Source organism: Balearica regulorum, chromosome 18, assembly GCF_011004875.1.
Source record: "Balearica regulorum gibbericeps isolate bBalReg1 chromosome 18, bBalReg1.pri, whole genome shotgun sequence".
Classification (NCBI taxonomy): domain Eukaryota; kingdom Metazoa; phylum Chordata; class Aves; order Gruiformes; family Gruidae; genus Balearica; species Balearica regulorum.
In genome coordinates, this window is record NC_046201.1 from 8,731,944 (window position 1) to 8,749,614 (window position 17,671).

General features: G+C 50.5%; 2 long non-coding RNA genes and 1 other non-coding gene across 3 annotated transcripts; all 3 read left to right on the top strand.

Moving 5' to 3' along the window:
* The first annotated feature begins 14,163 nt into the window (after positions 1-14,163).
* LOC142604431 (uncharacterized) lies at positions 14,164-15,166 on the top strand. The gene is made up of 2 exons (XR_012838304.1): positions 14,164-14,365; positions 15,080-15,166. It is a non-coding gene; the product is annotated as an uncharacterized LOC142604431 (long non-coding RNA).
* On the top strand, positions 14,935-15,009 carry LOC142604459 (small nucleolar RNA R38). The gene has a single exon (XR_012838335.1). It is a non-coding gene; the product is annotated as a small nucleolar RNA R38 (small nucleolar RNA).
* Positions 15,167-16,194: 1,028 nt separating the features above from the next.
* LOC142604430 (uncharacterized) lies at positions 16,195-17,669 on the top strand. The gene is made up of 3 exons (XR_012838303.1): positions 16,195-17,042; positions 17,315-17,433; positions 17,599-17,669. It is a non-coding gene; the product is annotated as an uncharacterized LOC142604430 (long non-coding RNA).
* The last annotated feature ends 2 nt before the right edge of the window (positions 17,670-17,671 follow it).

The window sequence follows — 17,671 nt, forward strand, 5'->3', positions numbered from 1 at the left end:
TTGGAGATGCTGGGGGCTTGTACCCCAGCCCCAGCCAGAGGCAGCAGTAGGAGGAGATGTAAAGCGGTAGAAAAGGGAATGGAAAGCACTGAGAGAGGCCCTTCAGGATTAAAGCTCCTATAAATCAGCAGAAGTGAGATTTCCCAGCAACCTACTTGCCTCCCCAGTGATGCTAAAAGAGGTGATTTCCATTGATGGATCCGTGGCCTTTCTCTCCATCACTCCAGGGAAGCAGCCCTCAGGCTCCTGCAAAAGGAGCAGAGTCAGTGCTGCAAGCAGCTCAGCAAGCACGCGGAGTGCCGCAGTCCCTGCTGCCAGCCGGACACCCCCATGGAGAGTGTTTCCAGCAGCCAGCCCTGGGTTACCCACCAGGCTCAGAGATGGTCCTGTGGTCATTTGAGCTGCCATTGAAGAGGAGGCCTGAGCACACTCCCCGTGGCAGAAGGGAGCAAGGAACTGTCACCTTCTGTGGGGAACGTGTCTCAGGAACCATGATCCATCCTGTTTTCCTTCCGTGGCGATGCCATTGGCCAGCCCAAGCACGCACCCTGCCACTTTGGAAGCAAAGCCTGTGGGTTACATTCCTCCTCCCTGCCACAGCTGTGCTCTGGCTGGTGGCAGCCTGCCAGGGACACAATCTGGCCCCGAACTCCCGCTGTGTGCCCCGCATCCTCCCAGAGCCAGCCCTGGCAGGTACCGCTCACTGCAGGCTCCGCATCGGCATTACCAGCCTTTTGGAGGATTGCGATTATCTGCCATTAAATTGTACTTCCACTCCCTAGGTTGTTTTTGAGACAGACCCCTGGTCTTTCCCTCTGCTCCCTTGCCAGTGGAAACCACAGGAAAGGCAGATCTGTTTGTTCCAAAGCAATTTTTAATGCCCTGTAGCTTAGTAGAGGCTTGAGCATTACAATTCATTCTGGCTCCTCTCTGTTCCTCAGAGGATATTAAATCCTTCTCTTGATACTTCCTCGCTCTTTGTAGATGTTACCCTAGTTTCAATTTCCAGGGCTTCCAGACTGTTTTTAACAATGCTGAGCTTTCAAGTTGCTTCCTTCAAACTTTCTCCAGCCATGTTTTCCCAGAGCCTAAATAGTTTTGATTATTCCCAGATGTTTTCAGTTTATTAACCCCAGAGTAGTATTGTGTAACTGCTTGGAAAGAAGACTGGTAGCAGGCATCCTGGGTTCCATTTCCTGGTTCACCAAATTACTTCCCGAGCAGAACATCTATGGGATTTATCCTACAGAAGCAATTCCATTAGTACCAGGTTATCTTGCTATAGAGAGCAGGACTAGAAGTGGCTGAAATCCTCTTACTAATAAAAATAACCCTCTGAAAGCATGGACCATTTTCTCCACCCAGTTTCTCCTTATCCTCTGTGCTGAGATTTCTAAGCAGAATGACACGTTGGGGCAACAAGCCCACAGGGAAGCCTTTGAGCAGGCATCACTGAGGCTGCCAGGCAGCACCTAAAGGAAAAGATCTTGTTCACCTCTAGACCAGGCTGGATTCAAGCTGTGGCCATCCCTACCCACCAGCCTGGCCAACAGCACAACAGCAGCTCTGCTCGGGCCAAGTTTTCCTTGGCCTGGGAGGATGTGTGCATGGATCCTGACAGGCCAAAGTGTGAGGACTGAGTTTTGCATAACTGGCTGAGCTCCTAGCAAACCTCTGCGGTCCTCCTGACTCCAGCAATCCTGCTGCTGTCATGCTTAAGCCATTGCATTGCTAAACACACATAAAAACCATCCCCATTCCTACTAGCAGAGAGCCAGGGTGTAGCTGAGCTGGCAGGAGATGTGGTTCCTCTAAACTATCCATAAATCTTCCTGAGATCACCCCAAATACCCCATATTTCTTGGTGCCTCCACCCTGCCGGATCCTTCCACTTTGGTTTCTCAGCCCAGTGGTCAGTGCTGCAAAGCCCAAGGTTACTGGGACAGATGCGAACACATCACACACCATCTCCCTCCCATATGTGGAGGACCACGCCTGGGCAGGGCAAGGAACAACCATAAAGGAGGAAAACAAGATAGGAAAAAGGGAAAAAAAAGCATCAAGAGTGAATATTCTTTTAGCAGAGGGCTAAGCTAAGGGACAAACCAACCTGCCCCAGCATGTCGCCATGACTGCAGCAGGTGAGAAGCAATCCAGCAGCATTAAGCCCTTGCGCAGTCAAAGTGACCTGCGGTACAAAGACCCTACCCAAGAAAAACATCCATGCCTCTGCCTGGGACACGGAGCATCCCCAGCACCCAGCCCCACCGTAGCAAGGTGCAGTGTAGTGCTGAGCAGTTGTGCCTCAGGCCAGCTGTGTCTGAGCTCCTCGGACCAGGGCTGCACCCAGAGAGGCTTAGAGCAGGGAGAAGGTTGAGGGAGGAGGACCAGAAAGCCAAGCTGTGAGTGAAGAGTGTCAGTGCTCGGAAAGCGCAACCAATTTGCTTTTAGTACAGTTCATGCCTCTCCAACAGTGCCTAGAATAACAAATTCCTTCCACCCTCCAAGCCTGAATGCTGAAGGAAGCTGCTGAGAAACTTAATTGATTAGCTGGATGCGTGCACAGAAAAAAATTGCCCAGTATCAAGGAAGTCACTGTCTTGACAGTTAATGCAGACACTGGTGGGAGATTAGAGAGACCAGCTGCAGTTTTTTATCACACAACCCCTTCTTTTAGTCTGGGAACAAGGCAAGGTCTGTTTTGATGGGGCAACCCATTTTGCAGCGGCATCAAGGGGGCTGGAGCATTAGGGCTGTGTCCACACTGCGCTCCCCACCCACCCAAGGCTCACTGAGCAGGCATGGCCCGACCCTCAGTCCCAGCACCTTCACCTAGGAAGGGCAGGGAAGCAGACTTCGGGCTGCCTGCACCGCTCACCCTCCCACTCTCCAGTCCCAGAGGTCCTGGCAGCCCTGGCAGCCCCTGAGCAGCAGCAGGAGATGCCCTGAGAGCAACTTCAGGGTGCAGTGGACAGAGCTGAGCACATTGGAAGAGCTGAGTTTCCAGATGCCTCACAGCATCATCCCCAAAAAAAGAAAGGTGTCCAGCTTCTCTAGCCCCTGCAATCATCTTCCCTCCTCCCAGCCCCTGCCTAGGCTTTCTGCTTTGCTCTCAGCATCTCTAGCGCTGCCCCGCCTGCCGCAGGGTCACCACCTGCAACCCTGTCACCGCACAGGATTGCTCTCCCTGTTTGGCAAAAGAAAACAAGAAGTCAAAGGCCTGCAGGGGCTGTGAACTTGCTTGTCATGTTCTCTGACAGTACCAAAACCTTTTGCTGCTTGTGTTTTTCCTAAACTGTCACCGCTTGTCACACCCCTCATTTAAACCCCTGATCCTGAAAGCTTCCCTGAGCCCGCTGCAAAACAAATGGAGAGAGCGCGGTCTGTTCTCCAAGGAGATGGGACACCACCACAAAAGCAATGAGGCTGACAATGCCAGAGCTCCCCAGAGCAGGTACAGGCAGAGCCAAGCATGCATGCCTGCGCTGTGTGGCTGCCAGAGGTGGGAGGCAGGCAGCTTGCTAACCCCTGGCTTCCTCCTCTCCCTCAAACTCCTCATCTCCTGCTTTTTGGCTTGGGGGAGGATAGAAGGGAAAGGAAAGGGCTCTGTCCTCCTGTTTGGTCTCTGCTGAGCAGTGCTGCTCTCCTGCCCACCATTTCCCCTATTGCTGCTATTTGCTATTTGACCTGAACAGCCCAGAGGAATTTTAGTCACGGTGCATTCCTAGCACAGCATCTGTTTTCTAGAGCAAAATGGGAACAGCTGCCAAGAAACAAATCTTCCCCTGACGCCTGGCACTTCTCATGGGTGGAACAAAACTTCTTGAAACCCCAGGGGAAAAACCACCAGAGCTCAGCTGCAGCAAACCCCATCCCACTCCAGCCCATCCCCTCCAGGGATTTTTACGGGGGGGGACACGACTCAGACAGAGACTAATGAACATCATGATAGCATCCATACGGTACCACTTTGAAAGCTTTGAGTGAAAGAGGAGCTAAAGAGAGATCTCTTCTTTAGCTGAAGGCAGAATGCTGTGGGAAAGAGTGCACTCTGGCTGAACCCCCCAGCCCCAGCATCCAAGTCCAACTGTGCCCATTGTCCTCCTGCCTGTCCAGGCCTGTTGTGCCTACTGTAACCGGGCAGGATAGAGTCAGGTAGATGGTGCTAACACAGGACACACCAAGTTCACACACGGCTTGCTGTGAAAGAGCTTTTGAGGCTTGTCAGGGCTAAGTGAGGTTTGTCCCCAAGAGCTGTGAGAAAGCCCAGTACTATCAGAGTCAGACTAGCGAGGAGGGATGCACACAGGGGCTGAGCTGGCTCTCAGGTTTCAGATGGAGCTGTCTATGTCCATGGGATTGCTGCATGCTTGAATAGCAGAGCTGACAGATGTACATAACCCCTTTCCCCGTGAAGGTTAATATCTCCCCCCAAGTATTAACCAAATGCCATGCCCACGGGTTTCTTCTCAGATTGCCTGGCTCAGCAGGTTTTTCAATGGAGGCTGAAGACTGACGCACAGAGTCTCTGGTTACCAGGAGGGGTAAGGACCAGAGTGGCTCAGGTAGCTGAGGCACTCAGGCAGAGCTCCAGCGATGCTTCAGAAGTGGCAGCATTACTGGGGAACAGGGAGGTGGTCAGAGATAGCCAGAGGGGAATTGAGGAAAGACTTGCTGGAGGCCTGGGACCAGCTTCCTTCCAGCTGAAGGAACAACACTTGCTCTGTAGTTGCTCACATCTTGAATGTGATAGACAGAATAAGGTCAGAAATACTGGTAACCCAGTTTCTTGGAGGGCTGATACCAGCTGACACCTGGTTTTTGCTGGTAACCTAGTTCCACCCTCGGTCATGATGCAGAAGGTAGACTTCAGACAATATCAAGACAATATGATTTTTCTTTTTCAACCTGATTGAGACCAGGGTTTATCTTGAGAGTACCCATTGCAGTTAGTGCTCAGCAGTCTTAGTCTGACAGCAAGAGGCCTGATGGAGGTTCAGCTTCACCTTCTCAGTGCATCATTTTAGCAGGATATGCTGGAACTGGCTTAGTCAGTAGCAGTGGTTCACTCAAGCAGGGGCACTGTTTCTCAGACCGTGAAGATTTTTAGGCATGAAGCATGTAGAGTTCACAGCTAGGACAGATGTAGCACCTATCTGCTAAAGCCTAAGGCAGTGACATCAGGTTAACCCCAGTTAAGATGCATTTAGGTTTTCTGTGAAGGTAATATGAAGTTCACATTGCAACACACATCACATCCTCAGTCCTTGAGAGTCCCAGGAGATTGCCGTGAATGCTGCAGAGTGACTGGAGCTACTGACTGCACGCAAGTCATGGCAGCACTTAGCTTGTAAGTTGAAGACGGCAGAAAAGCGTGATTGTTGAAAAAGGAAGAGTTCATTTGTGATCCAGGCTTTCAGGCCAGGTTTACATAGCAAGCCAGTCTCAGCAAGACTAGACTGCAGCTTCTCCTTCCGTTTCTTGGCTAGACCAGGCCGTTCTGTTATAACAACACAAGCAAAGTCCACCGTTGCAAACACCATCTGCTGAAGAGGAGGAAGGTTTCACACTGTGTCAGTCTTTTATCTCAGTGTAGGTTCTGCACAGGAGCTGGCTGAAGTTGGAAAAGCAAAGGAGACCCCAGCAACAGCTTTTCCTGGTGCTATCTGTGGGCAGTTACTCATTTGACTAGAATAGGACTTCAGAGAGGCATGACAGCACATAAGCAGGCCAGTCCCTCACACCACTCTTCAGGCTTTTGTTGAGGGTAATATCAGGGTTTTCCCTCACCAAACTGCATGAAGCCCAAGGCAACAGAAGCAGCCCCACTCAAGAGCTAAGCCAGCCCAGCTGAGCTCAGTCTTTCTGCTTTGGATCAGGTCACTCCAGCTGCAGAAGCAAAAAACAGCAAGGCTGGGACTGGCTGTATGAGGAACTGCTGCATACATCTTCCCTCCCATATCTGCACAGAGGTATGGCCATGCACAAGTCAGCAGCAGCAAGGTCAGCTTCTTAAACCATCCAACAGGTACTCAAGCTTTTCTGGAAACATCATCTTCAGACAACAGCTCAGCACCACTGTCAGTCTCAGCAGGTGAAGCAGGAACATCATTCTAGAGACTGTAGAGGAAATAACAGCAGATCAGAGCACATTTCTATAGCAATACAGTTTGCACACACCAGCCAGAGCAACCAACAGCAGAGACATCTCACAGCAGAGAGCAGCTACGCAGCTAGGGGTGCTGAAATGATCTATACCCCACAGCTCCGCATGGGGCTGAGCAGGATTGGGCCAGAGGGAGACCGGGCAAACACAAGACTGGACAGGAGCACAAGCCCTTTCCCTGGTTGGGCAGGAGAAGAGCGGGTGGGACTGGGCAGAAATGAGCCCTAACGGGGGCTGGCGACCAGCTGAGACCTCAGGCAGGATGGTGGGAAGTACAGTCCTCCTCTGCTCCCCAGGGACCTTGTTCTCATATGTCCTCCTCACAGATGCACCCTCATTTTCCCAGCCCTGAGTCTCCCCCATGCTGAGAAGGATGGCCCCTTTCCCCTGAGATCCCACACAGATGATGGTCCTGCTCCAGGGCAGATGCTTCAGGGTTTGGGATCTGGGACCCAGAGCATCAGATTTGCATGGAGGCTGGAGAGCAGCCACTGATCTCCACAGCCTGCAATACCCAGGGCTTCAGATCAAGTCCCTCTCAGCCTGGAGCCAAACCAGGATACAGCTCCATATCTTCAACAGCAAAAAGCTGAATCCGTAAAACTCATGTTGCCAGCTGTGTATCTGAACAGGAATTACACAGGGTTTCTGCTGCTGTAATGCACCAGGTGCCGGCAGTGCTACAGAGGCAGATGAGAAAGGAGGGGCAGTGGGCCAGGGACTGGGAGCCCTCACCTCTGAGGTGCTCAGAGAAAGGAGAGGCTCCTGATTCCTGCCCTGCTAATGTGCAGGCAAGGTACACCAGCAGTCAGCCAGCCCACAGCACCTTGCTCCTTTGAGCTCCCTGGCTCCTGCTGAGCTTTGACCACCGTGAACCTTAGGTCTGGGAAAGAAAAACATCATCAGGAGCACTCACGCCACTGACTCCCAGCATAGATGCCCTGGCCATGAACTGGTTTCCTACGGCACGAGGTGCTGGCCAAACCCAGACATCAAAGGTGGTGCCTGTGCCAAACTGCAGCCTCTTGGAGGAAGATGTTAGGGAAGCGATTATGAATTTGGAGCCTCCCAAAGCATGTTGGCAGCTGGATCCTCTGGATGAATAAAGCTCTGCCAAAAATTAAGATCTGTTTCTGCAAAGCTGAAACAGCAAACTTGTCTTTCCTCCTTCCCTTCCCAACCGTGTTGTTGTTTTAAATGTTTACAGAGGCCTTTATACTGTTTAAATAATGATTTGGGAGGGGGGGGATTGTTTTCACTTTTTTGCCAGCTGCTCCAAGTCAGCAGCACCACACACAACTTCCAGTAGATCAGGTGCTGTGGTTTAAGACAGTACCACCCATGCTGCCCTGGTTACCCCCACCTGAGTTTGCCTTCCCTACAGCTCATCTGGCAGAAGGAACCCCCACGACCTCCCCAACCCTCAGTCATGCCCCCACCAGGAAAGAGGGTGACCCAGAGACCAGTGAGGTGCAGCAGCTCCCTCTCTGCAGGCTCCACTGTATGTCCATGCAGGAGGAGTGCTGGCAAGGGCAGCCCCTGGTTTGCTAGATAAAGGGGTGCACGTCCAGCTCCCACCACACAGCCCCCCTCCAGCCCCCCAGCAGCACTCCCCAAGCCACAGAGCTCACCCACTGGTGCTGGTGCACACATACGTGCCGTGCAGCTGTGGTGGGGCTTTTTCCCCCATGACGTGGCAAGGAGAGGAGGAGGAGGATGCCACCACGGCTGAGTTCTCCCATCCCTGAGCACAAGTGCTACGGAAGATCAGCCATCTTCCGCGGTGCGTGTTCTCCCGCCCACCTCCTTCAGCAGCGAGGCTGCTCGAGATGACAGCTGAGGGGAGAAAGGAGAGCGCTTGAAATGTGCAGGGGGAGAGATGGCTGAAGACAGACCGACCTTTATGCAGCAGCAGACGCATTAGGTCAACAGCACAGCAGCAGCATATGTGTTGGTGGTTAAATCAGAAGGGCACAGGAGCCTCTCCCTCGTGGGCAGGTCTCCAAGAATTTGGGGGCTGTGTTGGGCTGATTGAGTTTTATATGCAACCTGGGAGAGGCTGAGGGGGAAAAGGAGTGAGGAAGGCTGTCAAGGAGAGCTGGAGGCTTTTTGCAGGATGTTTGGATTGAATGAAAGGAGAGAGGAGTACAAGCCATGCTGTGGAAGCAGGATGTGGGATAGAGAAAATGTTTATACAACCAACCGTGGGCTAATCCATGGGAGGCTTTGGAGACCATAAAAGCCATCTGCAAGTGGATAGATCACATTCTGTAGGAAACTGGTTGTTTAAAGCAATGCTACCCTCATTCTTTGATCTATTCTAAAAAGATCAGACTTGGGAGCCTGAAGAGAAGGAAAGAATAAGTAGATCCATCAGTTCTGCCCACACAGGCAGGGTGGGTAGGAAGGACCATTCACGATCTCTTCCTGTACAAGAACTTGGGGCCATCAAACAAAACTAACAGGAGCCAAATACAGAACAAACAGAAGGAAGCTGGTCCCTCTCGCAGCATGGGCTGACCTGTGCAAGTCCTCCCCACAGGGGGGAACAGCTGTTACAGGTTCACAGGGGAACTGGACAAGTTCATGGAACAGAAAGTTACCAAAATCTCCATTCGAGAGAAAACTCGACAGCAGAGGCACTGAACTGACACCTGGCTCTTGGAGATTGCACCCCTCAAATGACTGGTGGCTGCAGGGTGCTGGGAGATGTGTCATATGTAATCGCTCTGCTCTTGCACTTCCCTAGGCATCCATTTTGGACATCTCTCGGACACAGGACACTAGTCTGGTTGGCCCTTGGTCTGATGCCCTGCAGCAGAGCCCCCTCAAGGAGATGTCACCCAGAGGCTGCCCCCAACACATCTTACAGACAGCAGGAGGAATAACTAAGGGCCTTTAACCAACCTCTGTGATTTAGTGACGCTTCAGTTTACTACTTTGAACTTGGTCAAATTAGGTAGGCATTTTTCCTGCATAAAGGCATGAAAAATGACCTAACAGGTCCTGAAGTAATGTGACCTTTCATCACTCAAAGATCATCTTTCCCACTAAGCAATGCAAGTAGCAGAGATGCTATTCTTAAAAGTACCTCAAAACAATTATCTGCTTCCTCTCGTAGAAACGATGGGAAGCAAGAGGTGAGTCAGAGATACAGCATTTGCAATTCTCCATTTTCAGTCTTCAGTAGGAAGAAATGTTGGTGATTTGTATTGTGCTCTGACACTACTGCTTGACCTCTGTGCAGCTTATGCTAATTACTTGCAAGAATATGCTTGTTTGCTCCGTGCGTGCCTAGCATATTTCTTGTATCTGAGCTTGATAGATTAAATATTGCTTATATGACAGTGCAGATTGGGTTGACTGAATCAACGGCTGGTTGGCCGAGCAATCCAGGCAAACAGAAATGCTCTTTGTGATAAACGAGGACCTGAGAAGTTCCTCATTAATATTGCCTAGATATTTTTATACCAACTCACTCCCTTTCTGCTTACCATGCCTTTAATCTCTCAGGCTGACACAGAAAATAGAGAAGATCCATCTCTTTGCCCAAAGCAAGGTCAACTCTCAGTTCTTGGTCATTTTTTATCTAGCTTGGCCTTAAAGACCATCTGTGATGGAAATCTTACTCCTGGTTTTTCCTACCATCTTTGAGTGTACTTGTGTAGCTGTACACATCTTCCACCCCGGGTATGCTCTGAGGATATATATTTTAATTAAGCATATTCATCCATGAAGAAGCTGGATTCCTACTGCTATTGTTCAACAAGTGCATATGTCTGGCACCAGGATTTATCCATTCATACACCACCATTGGAACAATTTGTGTGTGCTCTCTGTTCTGATCGGTTCCTCCAAGGAACGAGGCTGTGAACGCAATCTGTCTAGCTCTGACAAGACGGTCACTTTGCCTAGCTGGGATATTAGACCTGAATCAATCAAGTCAGTCAATCACTTTGTCTCCATTCCCCTGACGTGATCTCCTCAAGCTCCATTCCCCATCACACTTGAAGACGGCACTTTAAGATTGGTTTTGTTGCACTGTGCCTAAAATTCTGCTGAGAAAAGGGGGAAGAAGGGGCAGGAACTGCTGAGGGAAGCCAGGAAGGAAACAGCGCTGGCCTAGGGCTGAGTGGCTGGAGTTGCCATTTCTTCTGCTGTTCAGCACCTTCGGGAGGAGAAAGGGAAACCTTTTCTGTTCTCCACCTGCAGGAATCCATACCATAGCCCTGCCTGCAGATGCCACCATGCTCCCCGAAAAGCCATCCCTTTGCTGCACAGATATTCTGTAAAGGTAAAAGTGTTATTCTGTGTACAAGGTTCAGCCTTTACACAGGCCCCGGTTACAGCAGAGCCTTTCTGAGCCTGCTAAAATTCTACGTAAGCACACAGGATGTGCTCAGGAGGAATGGGTTTAAGCGTGTATTTAACATTAAATGGAGGCTTAAGAGCTTTGCTGCTGAGAGGGAAGGACATTTTGTTTGCAGCATGCCTTGTCCTGCGTGGAAAGACGCTGCTTGTCTGCCTGCTGAGCTCCAAAGGGTGTTTCTGGTATTGTTTGGGACTGATCTGACGCAGGATTTGGGACCTCATGGCAGGCTTTTTTTAACACTACAGATCTTTTTTGCTCAGAAGTCTGGCACCTGAAATACCAGCAAGCAATCTCCAGCCATACCCCAGGGGACCATTCTTTGTGCACTGCGGTGCACACAGCATACGTAACAGAGCTAAGCATCAATCCAGCTACCCCCTGCACCTCAGCCTCTCCTCGTGTTTCGTATGCTCAAGCCATGCAGGGGGCTGGTGCCTGCCAGACGCAGTGAGCAATGGGGGACTCGCTTCTTAATGTGTTCGAATACCCTGGTTGCTTTCCCCAGCCATATGTCGAAGATGATAACCACAGCAGGGCGTCTCTGAATGAACGGATGCTTTGTTTCTCCAGGCTTTGTGGAACCCTGTCTGCAGGGTGGGACTGGGACAGGCAGAGGGGGAAATCAAGAGGAAATCAAATTGCTGTCAGTAAGCACAGAGAGTTTCTCCCTGGAGGGACTTACAGGCAGCCAAGAGGGGAAATGGGTGGGAAATTGGGAGGAGACCTTGTCCTTCAATTTAACCATGGGATCAAAGCCCAGCTGAAGCTGGAGAGGTTCTGTCATTGATTTCTGTTTGTCCTTCTGCCTTTCCCTTCTCTGTCACATATTCTGCCCGTTCTCCTGTTATCTGCTCTAGGGATAAGCAAATACCCCACAGCAGAGCTCAGACTTCTTTGTCGAGGGTAATGCTGTGGCTTTGCAGGACAGATACTGAAGCACCTTGAGAAAGCGGGAAGATGGGAGCTTAACGTAGCATGTTATTTGACAGGGGAAGCAATCCCCTCCAGATTCTCTGCTGGGAAGTTGACAGCAGCCCCAAAACGTTCACAAGTAGAGGATCTCCATGCCCTTTTAATAGCTTTCCTGGCTTGCTCAACCTCTCAAAGACTGGAGCAAGAAAATACTGTAACTGATGGAGATTGGCCACAGGAAATCTATCAAAATTATGTCCAAATTGCTTTTGGGAGCAGCATTGCAACTGCCTGAGGAAAGAGAACATGTTCAACCCGACGTGTTCAGACTAGACTGTAACTTCGTTCGCATCCCTCAGAAGGTTCACAGACTCTTTGGAAGAGCCACCATGTTCTGCTGACCTCTGGGAGGCTTTGCCGTGTACTGCAGCTCCCGAGCGAAGTTTGTACACCGAAAATGTGTGTGATGTGGACGCCCTCTAAAGGAGAGAGCTGAGAACTCGATTAAGTCCCACACAGGTGAAGTTGCAGAGATTTAGAGGAGCGTGGGCATGGGTGAGCCGATGATCATCTCTCTTCATCCAGGGTCTTTGTTCTGCCTCTAAAATACGCTTGGAAACATTATTCATGGTTGCAGTGCATAGATAATTACAGCCAATCGACTACACGCTTAGCTCCTGCCGTTCTCCTGAGCTTTTAATTGTTGAGTCAGTTCACTACTTGGTACCTGGCAAAGCTTATCCATTTATTTTTTTACAACTAGCAGACAGTTACTCTATGGTCTGAGCAGCTTCCACCCAAAAATCAAGATGGTGGCAAATCCCTCAGCACATCTGAGTCTAAGTCTTCTCTCCTTCCAGGATCTGAACTCTGCACAAGGGAGGATTTTAGTTGTTTTGTTTGATATTAAAAAAAACCCCTATGTCCCTTGGGAACTTAAAGGGCTAATTCTAGTTATGAGGTTTTATGTATTTACTTACTCAGAAAGTTAAAAGTAGTCAGGCAGATTGCCAGCCGCATCTTCACACAGCAAAGGCCACTGCACTGAAGGCTGCGTTAATTACTGCCATTCTGTGTCACTGCCTGCCTCCCCGCCAGGCCGAACACCCATGCAACAGGCTCCTGCAGGGCAGAAAGACGCTGAAGCGCTCTCGTGTCCTCATGCCAGAGCATGGGACTCCCTGCAGGCTCCTTCCTCCAGGCTCCTGCCCAGCCTGCCAGAGCAGCCTACGAGGCGTTCTGCAGCTAGCAAAGGGCACGGAGGGCTGGGGAAGACCTCGTAGTCAGCCACTTACGTTGGAAGTGGCTTATTTTTAACAACACATTGGCATCTCTTTACAGCCTTCTTATACCACTGTAAGGAAATAAAAAAAGATGCCTCTTGCAGTCTGTTGACTTTTTAAGAGAGATTTTCAAGAAACAACATGGGCCATTCTGGAGAGGAAAGGGCTCACGAGTCAGGTTAAATCAATGCTCTGGAAAAAAAATAAATCAGGTTCTAAAATAGGAACAAGGTCAGGAGGATCCAGGCACTAAAAATAAGCATGAAGTCATACTGCCTTTCCCTGGGAACTTGACTGCCTTGCCTGCAGAAGGGCCTCCTGGAGCACAGGGCCACCCGGTGCAGGCAGCAGCACGGAGCCACCTTGCTGCCATCAGAGGGAATCCAGGAGCAGAGAGACACCAGGCTCATCAGCAGCACTTCCCTCCAGCTCATGGCGCTCAGCTCTTTCAGATAACACGAGCTTTCACAGACTCAGCAGTCCAGGTGGCCAGGTCAGAAAACAGATGAGATGGCACATTGGACAACACCAACACTGGAAGCTCACTCTTGCTATTGCTGTGCAGAACCAGGAAATCTTCCACAAGCACATCTTTGATTCAAACCCTCCACTTCTCAGACATTTCAGGGGTGACACTGGTTAAACACAGGGCTTTCATCTGTACTCAGACTTCTCTGCTTTCAGACTCAGGTTTGCCTGCTTTCCATTTCCAGCCACAAGGGTGTGGATAAAACTTTTGGGCCAGAAAGTGGCTATTAGCTATTCTTATTTTTCTTCCCCTTGGTTCTGTTTACACATTGTTATTGTTCATAAGCTAAACGGGATCCTGCAGATTTCATTACAGGTTTTAACAGTGAAGGATAATACTAGAAGCATCACAAATTCAAAGCACGGCACACACATTCACTAACTAATCTCTGACTAATCCCCAATCTCCAGCTCATCGGTCTTTTTTGAAGTGTGCCCCTTCCTACACTAGCTAATACTTGTTCAGCCTTTTGAAGCATTTAGCATGCTAAGTACAATCATGCATATGTCTCTAGTAAACAGGGCACATGAAGAAGGAATAAATGCAATTAACAAGCAGCATGATGGTGCAAAAGTTCTGTGTATGGAGCGCAGGCCCAGCTCTGAGCTCACGTACCACCACCGAGGCTGACCCCAGCCACCTCCAGGCTTCCCTGCATTGCCTGCTGAGCCCTCAGCTGAGGTTACAGCTACAGAAGTGGCCTCTGGAAGAGTCAACTCTCACCCTAGTGCTAAATTAAACACACTTAGGTCTTTGTCTTCCTCTTCCCTCCACCCTAGCAGACACAGGATGGAGCGAGGGTATCGACCCTCCCCGTGGCCCCTGTCAGAGGCACCCCATCACCCTCACCCACCCCCTAGACGCCCACTGTCACACTCCAGGCCCACCCCTACCCCCCGAGGGCCGGGCCGGTGCCCCGGCCGTACGGAGGGCAGCGGGGCCGAGCAAGGCCGGCGGCGGAGGCTGCTGCCCGCCGCTGAGAGACGGGACTACCCTTCCCATCAGCCCCCGCGCCTCCCGCGAGCCTGGGCGGGCGCGCGCAGCCCGCGCCCCTTCCCTCTCCGCGTTCGCTTCCGGACGACATGGCGGCCGGGCTGCGGGCGGTGAGTAGGACGGGCCGCCATCGGCAGCCATCCGCGGGCACGGAGACCCCGGGGGACGCGGGGACAGCGGGAGAGGGTGCGGGGCACTCCTGCGCGCCGCCTCGGCTGTCTGTAAGGGTGCGGCGAGGCCTCGATGTCTGCCTGTGAGGACGTAATGGTGCCCCCCGTCCCCCATCCCCGGTGGGCAGAGGGAGGCAGGGCCGGGCTGCGCTGGGCCCCGCGGCTCCTGCCAGGACGGGCCTCCAGCCCTCTCCCTGAGGGGCGTGCTCCTGGCACCGCGGCCTGGGGTGGTATTTAATACAGCAGCTGGTGTGGCTCAGCCTGAGCGCTGCCATCACTACACTATGGGGGCTTGCCTTTAAGCACTCTGCAGGCAGCGAGGGTTAGGGGGCTGAGCCCGCCTTACCCAGCTCATTTGAGCGAGTACCCAGGCAGAAGGAGGCCTGCGAGCAGGCTGTACTCACCACGGGTCGCTGCTGCCCGGTGAGGAGCCGGCTAACCACAGGGTCAAGAAGAGGCTTGAGCTCTTGGGATGGCTCTGCATGGCCCAGGCGTGGCTGCTCCAGAAGCTGAGCTAGTGATGATAAAGTTATCCCTGTCTGAAATTAATCTTTCCTCTGTGGAAGCATGATTCTGAGGCTCAGCATTAAAGATGCAAAGGTAAAAAGAACCATCTGTTTCATGGACTAACTCTGTCCCTTTCCTCTGTTTCAGAGCACGGCATGTTATCAAGCAAGAATAAAAACACTCACCTGCCTGGGAAGCTGATTCCTTCCCTGAACTGACAGTAAACCTGCACAATGATGAGAAACATCAGCATCTGTCTTGTCCTGGTCCAGTTTTTTCCTGTTGCTGGGCTATGGAAGTGAGATTCATTCTGCTCTGTTAGATGATACCCTTCTATGTCCCTGGGGCTACTGGGAGGAGATGTAAAAGCTCAGTGGCTTGATTAATATAATTAAGCCAATCAAGGCTGTAGCTTTGTTGCAGCTGCCACCTGAGTGTGCAGCCCTTTGCTGCCATGGAGTACAAATTGAAAGGCAACACAGAGTGAATGGGAATTTTAGTGTTACTGGTGCCCAGTAGGGCACCTGCTTGTCAGCATGGTCAAAGATGAGCAAGAGTAGAAGGGATTAGAAGTAGGAGGGATTGGATGACAGCCCATCACGGGGACACTTGACACAGCTCATCTCATAACTGTATTTGTCACAGAAGTAGACTTAGTGAAAGAATAATTCTTCTGTTTGCCTACCTGGAGGTGCACTGAGACAGTTTCAAACTTGCATCAGGTTGCTGGGGGGTGGGGAGGTGCAGTTCACATGCACCAAAGGGTCATCCTGGAAAGGACACACCCTGAAGGTATGTGTCTGTCTTAGATCTGCTTGAATGCATTTCTCAAGATAAACCCATAGACTGTTTACATTCTGGATGAATGGATTATTCTTGCATGCAAGGAAGGAGTTAAAATGTTTCTGTATGATGATGAGGAGGATGTCTGCTTAAAATGGCTAAAAAGGGTCTAAACTACCAAAGTTTCAGGGCTGGTGGGGGTTTTTTTTCCTAAGCAAGGATTTAAATAGCATCCACCTCCCAAAGTTTCTTGTCTCCAAGTGAGACAACTCACTGGCAGACATGCTCCTTTGTCTCTGAGGGACAGGTTTCTGCTCTGCTAAGTTTGTGAGACAAAAATTGCCTCTCTCTGAATGGCAAACTTCTCTCTAGTTCTTGCTCTGTGATCCAGTGCTGGTTTTTGTCAGAAGGGGTGGAGAAGAAATGAGTGAAGGAAAAACTTTATTTGAAGTATTGTTGCTAACAGTGGTCAATGCAACTTGTATTTAGGAGGAAATCTTCCTGCAGAACCCTGGGGCTGTTACCTTCTCCCAAAGTCAGCTTTGGCAAGAGGGCAGCTGCTAAGTTGGCCATCAGGCTGCTAAGAGAATGCTTCATTATTGCATGCTGCTTCTTCTGAATTTATTAATTGGATGTCAGATCTGTAGGCAGCATGACTCATCTGCTGAGCAGAATACCTAGTCTTTGAATACTTACCAGGAAAAATACTAGTCATCAGGAAGAACACTGGTCATCAGCATGTTAGCGTCTGGGTGTCTTTGCTGTATGTAATTGTGTAGAACTTGAGCAGTTTATATAGCCAAGGGCAGGAGAGAAACCGAGCCTGTGATGTGCTGTTATCCCTGTCTGACAACTCAGCTGTGAGGGAAAAACAACTGTCCACTGAGGCTTATGTATTCCCCCGTAGCAGGTCTCCTGCCCTTGCGATGTGCGACTGCAGCACAAGTGCTGTCCCATATGCACGGGCTGTTCAGCAGCCAGCTGTCCAGAGCCCAGATACAGCAAGGTACAGGGAGTATCAGCACTGGCTGCTGTTGTCATAGCACAGTTTGGATCTACGAAGAGCTTTTAAGTTGCTTATCCAAACAGCGAGGCACAGCAGCAGGTTGAAGAGCAGATAAGAAAGGCGTTTTTATCTCGCCTGATGTACAGTCACTGAATACACACGCTGTAACAGCACTTTGTCTCTCGGTAGCTGACAGCTGCCTTCGGCTAAATCGTTTCATGCTTTATTTAACAGAATTTGTATTTGTTTGTAGAAGATCAATAACGTTCACTGACAGGCTGAACCGACAGACTTGACGACAGTGGACTTCCTTAAATTAAGGTTGGTATGTAAAGAGGAGGGAATGTACAAGCCAGCAGTCAGATTGGGTGCTCTGTCAGTACTGCTGTGTTCCAAGTCAGACCAGGCGCTGGGAAGAGCATGTGGGGCTTTTGGCTTCCAGGGAGTAAGGGGAAAAAGTGAAGAGGCAGCCTGCTGATAAATAGGAAAAGCAGAAGCTATTTGGTGATTTGGGAACAGAGAGGGGCAGGAATTGTTTCAGAACAGACTTGTTTAGGAAAGTTGTTACAGCATTGCTTTGTGGTGTCTCCCAGCTCTCAAAGGAAGATTGGAGTGGGTCTCACAAATGGCTGCTGCTGGCTGTAAAATGGCCACCTGTGCATAGCCGCAGGCTCCTCCTCGCTGCTCCGTGGTTGCTGCAACCACTTCATTGGTAAGTTCCCAGTAAAGCTGAAGAGGATTTGGGTACTAGTGCCATTGGCTTGCAGGGGGAGCAAGTTTTTGTCTCCTGAGACCTGTACTCTCAATTAAATAGTGCATATCAGGAACTTTTCAGCTTGCAGTTGCTTTGCTCTGACATTGTCTTTTTTTCCACTAGGACCTGATCTACAGGAGGAAAAAGTGGTTCCCTACTGTCTTCTCTTCCAGAATAAAATAAGTTATGGAAAATC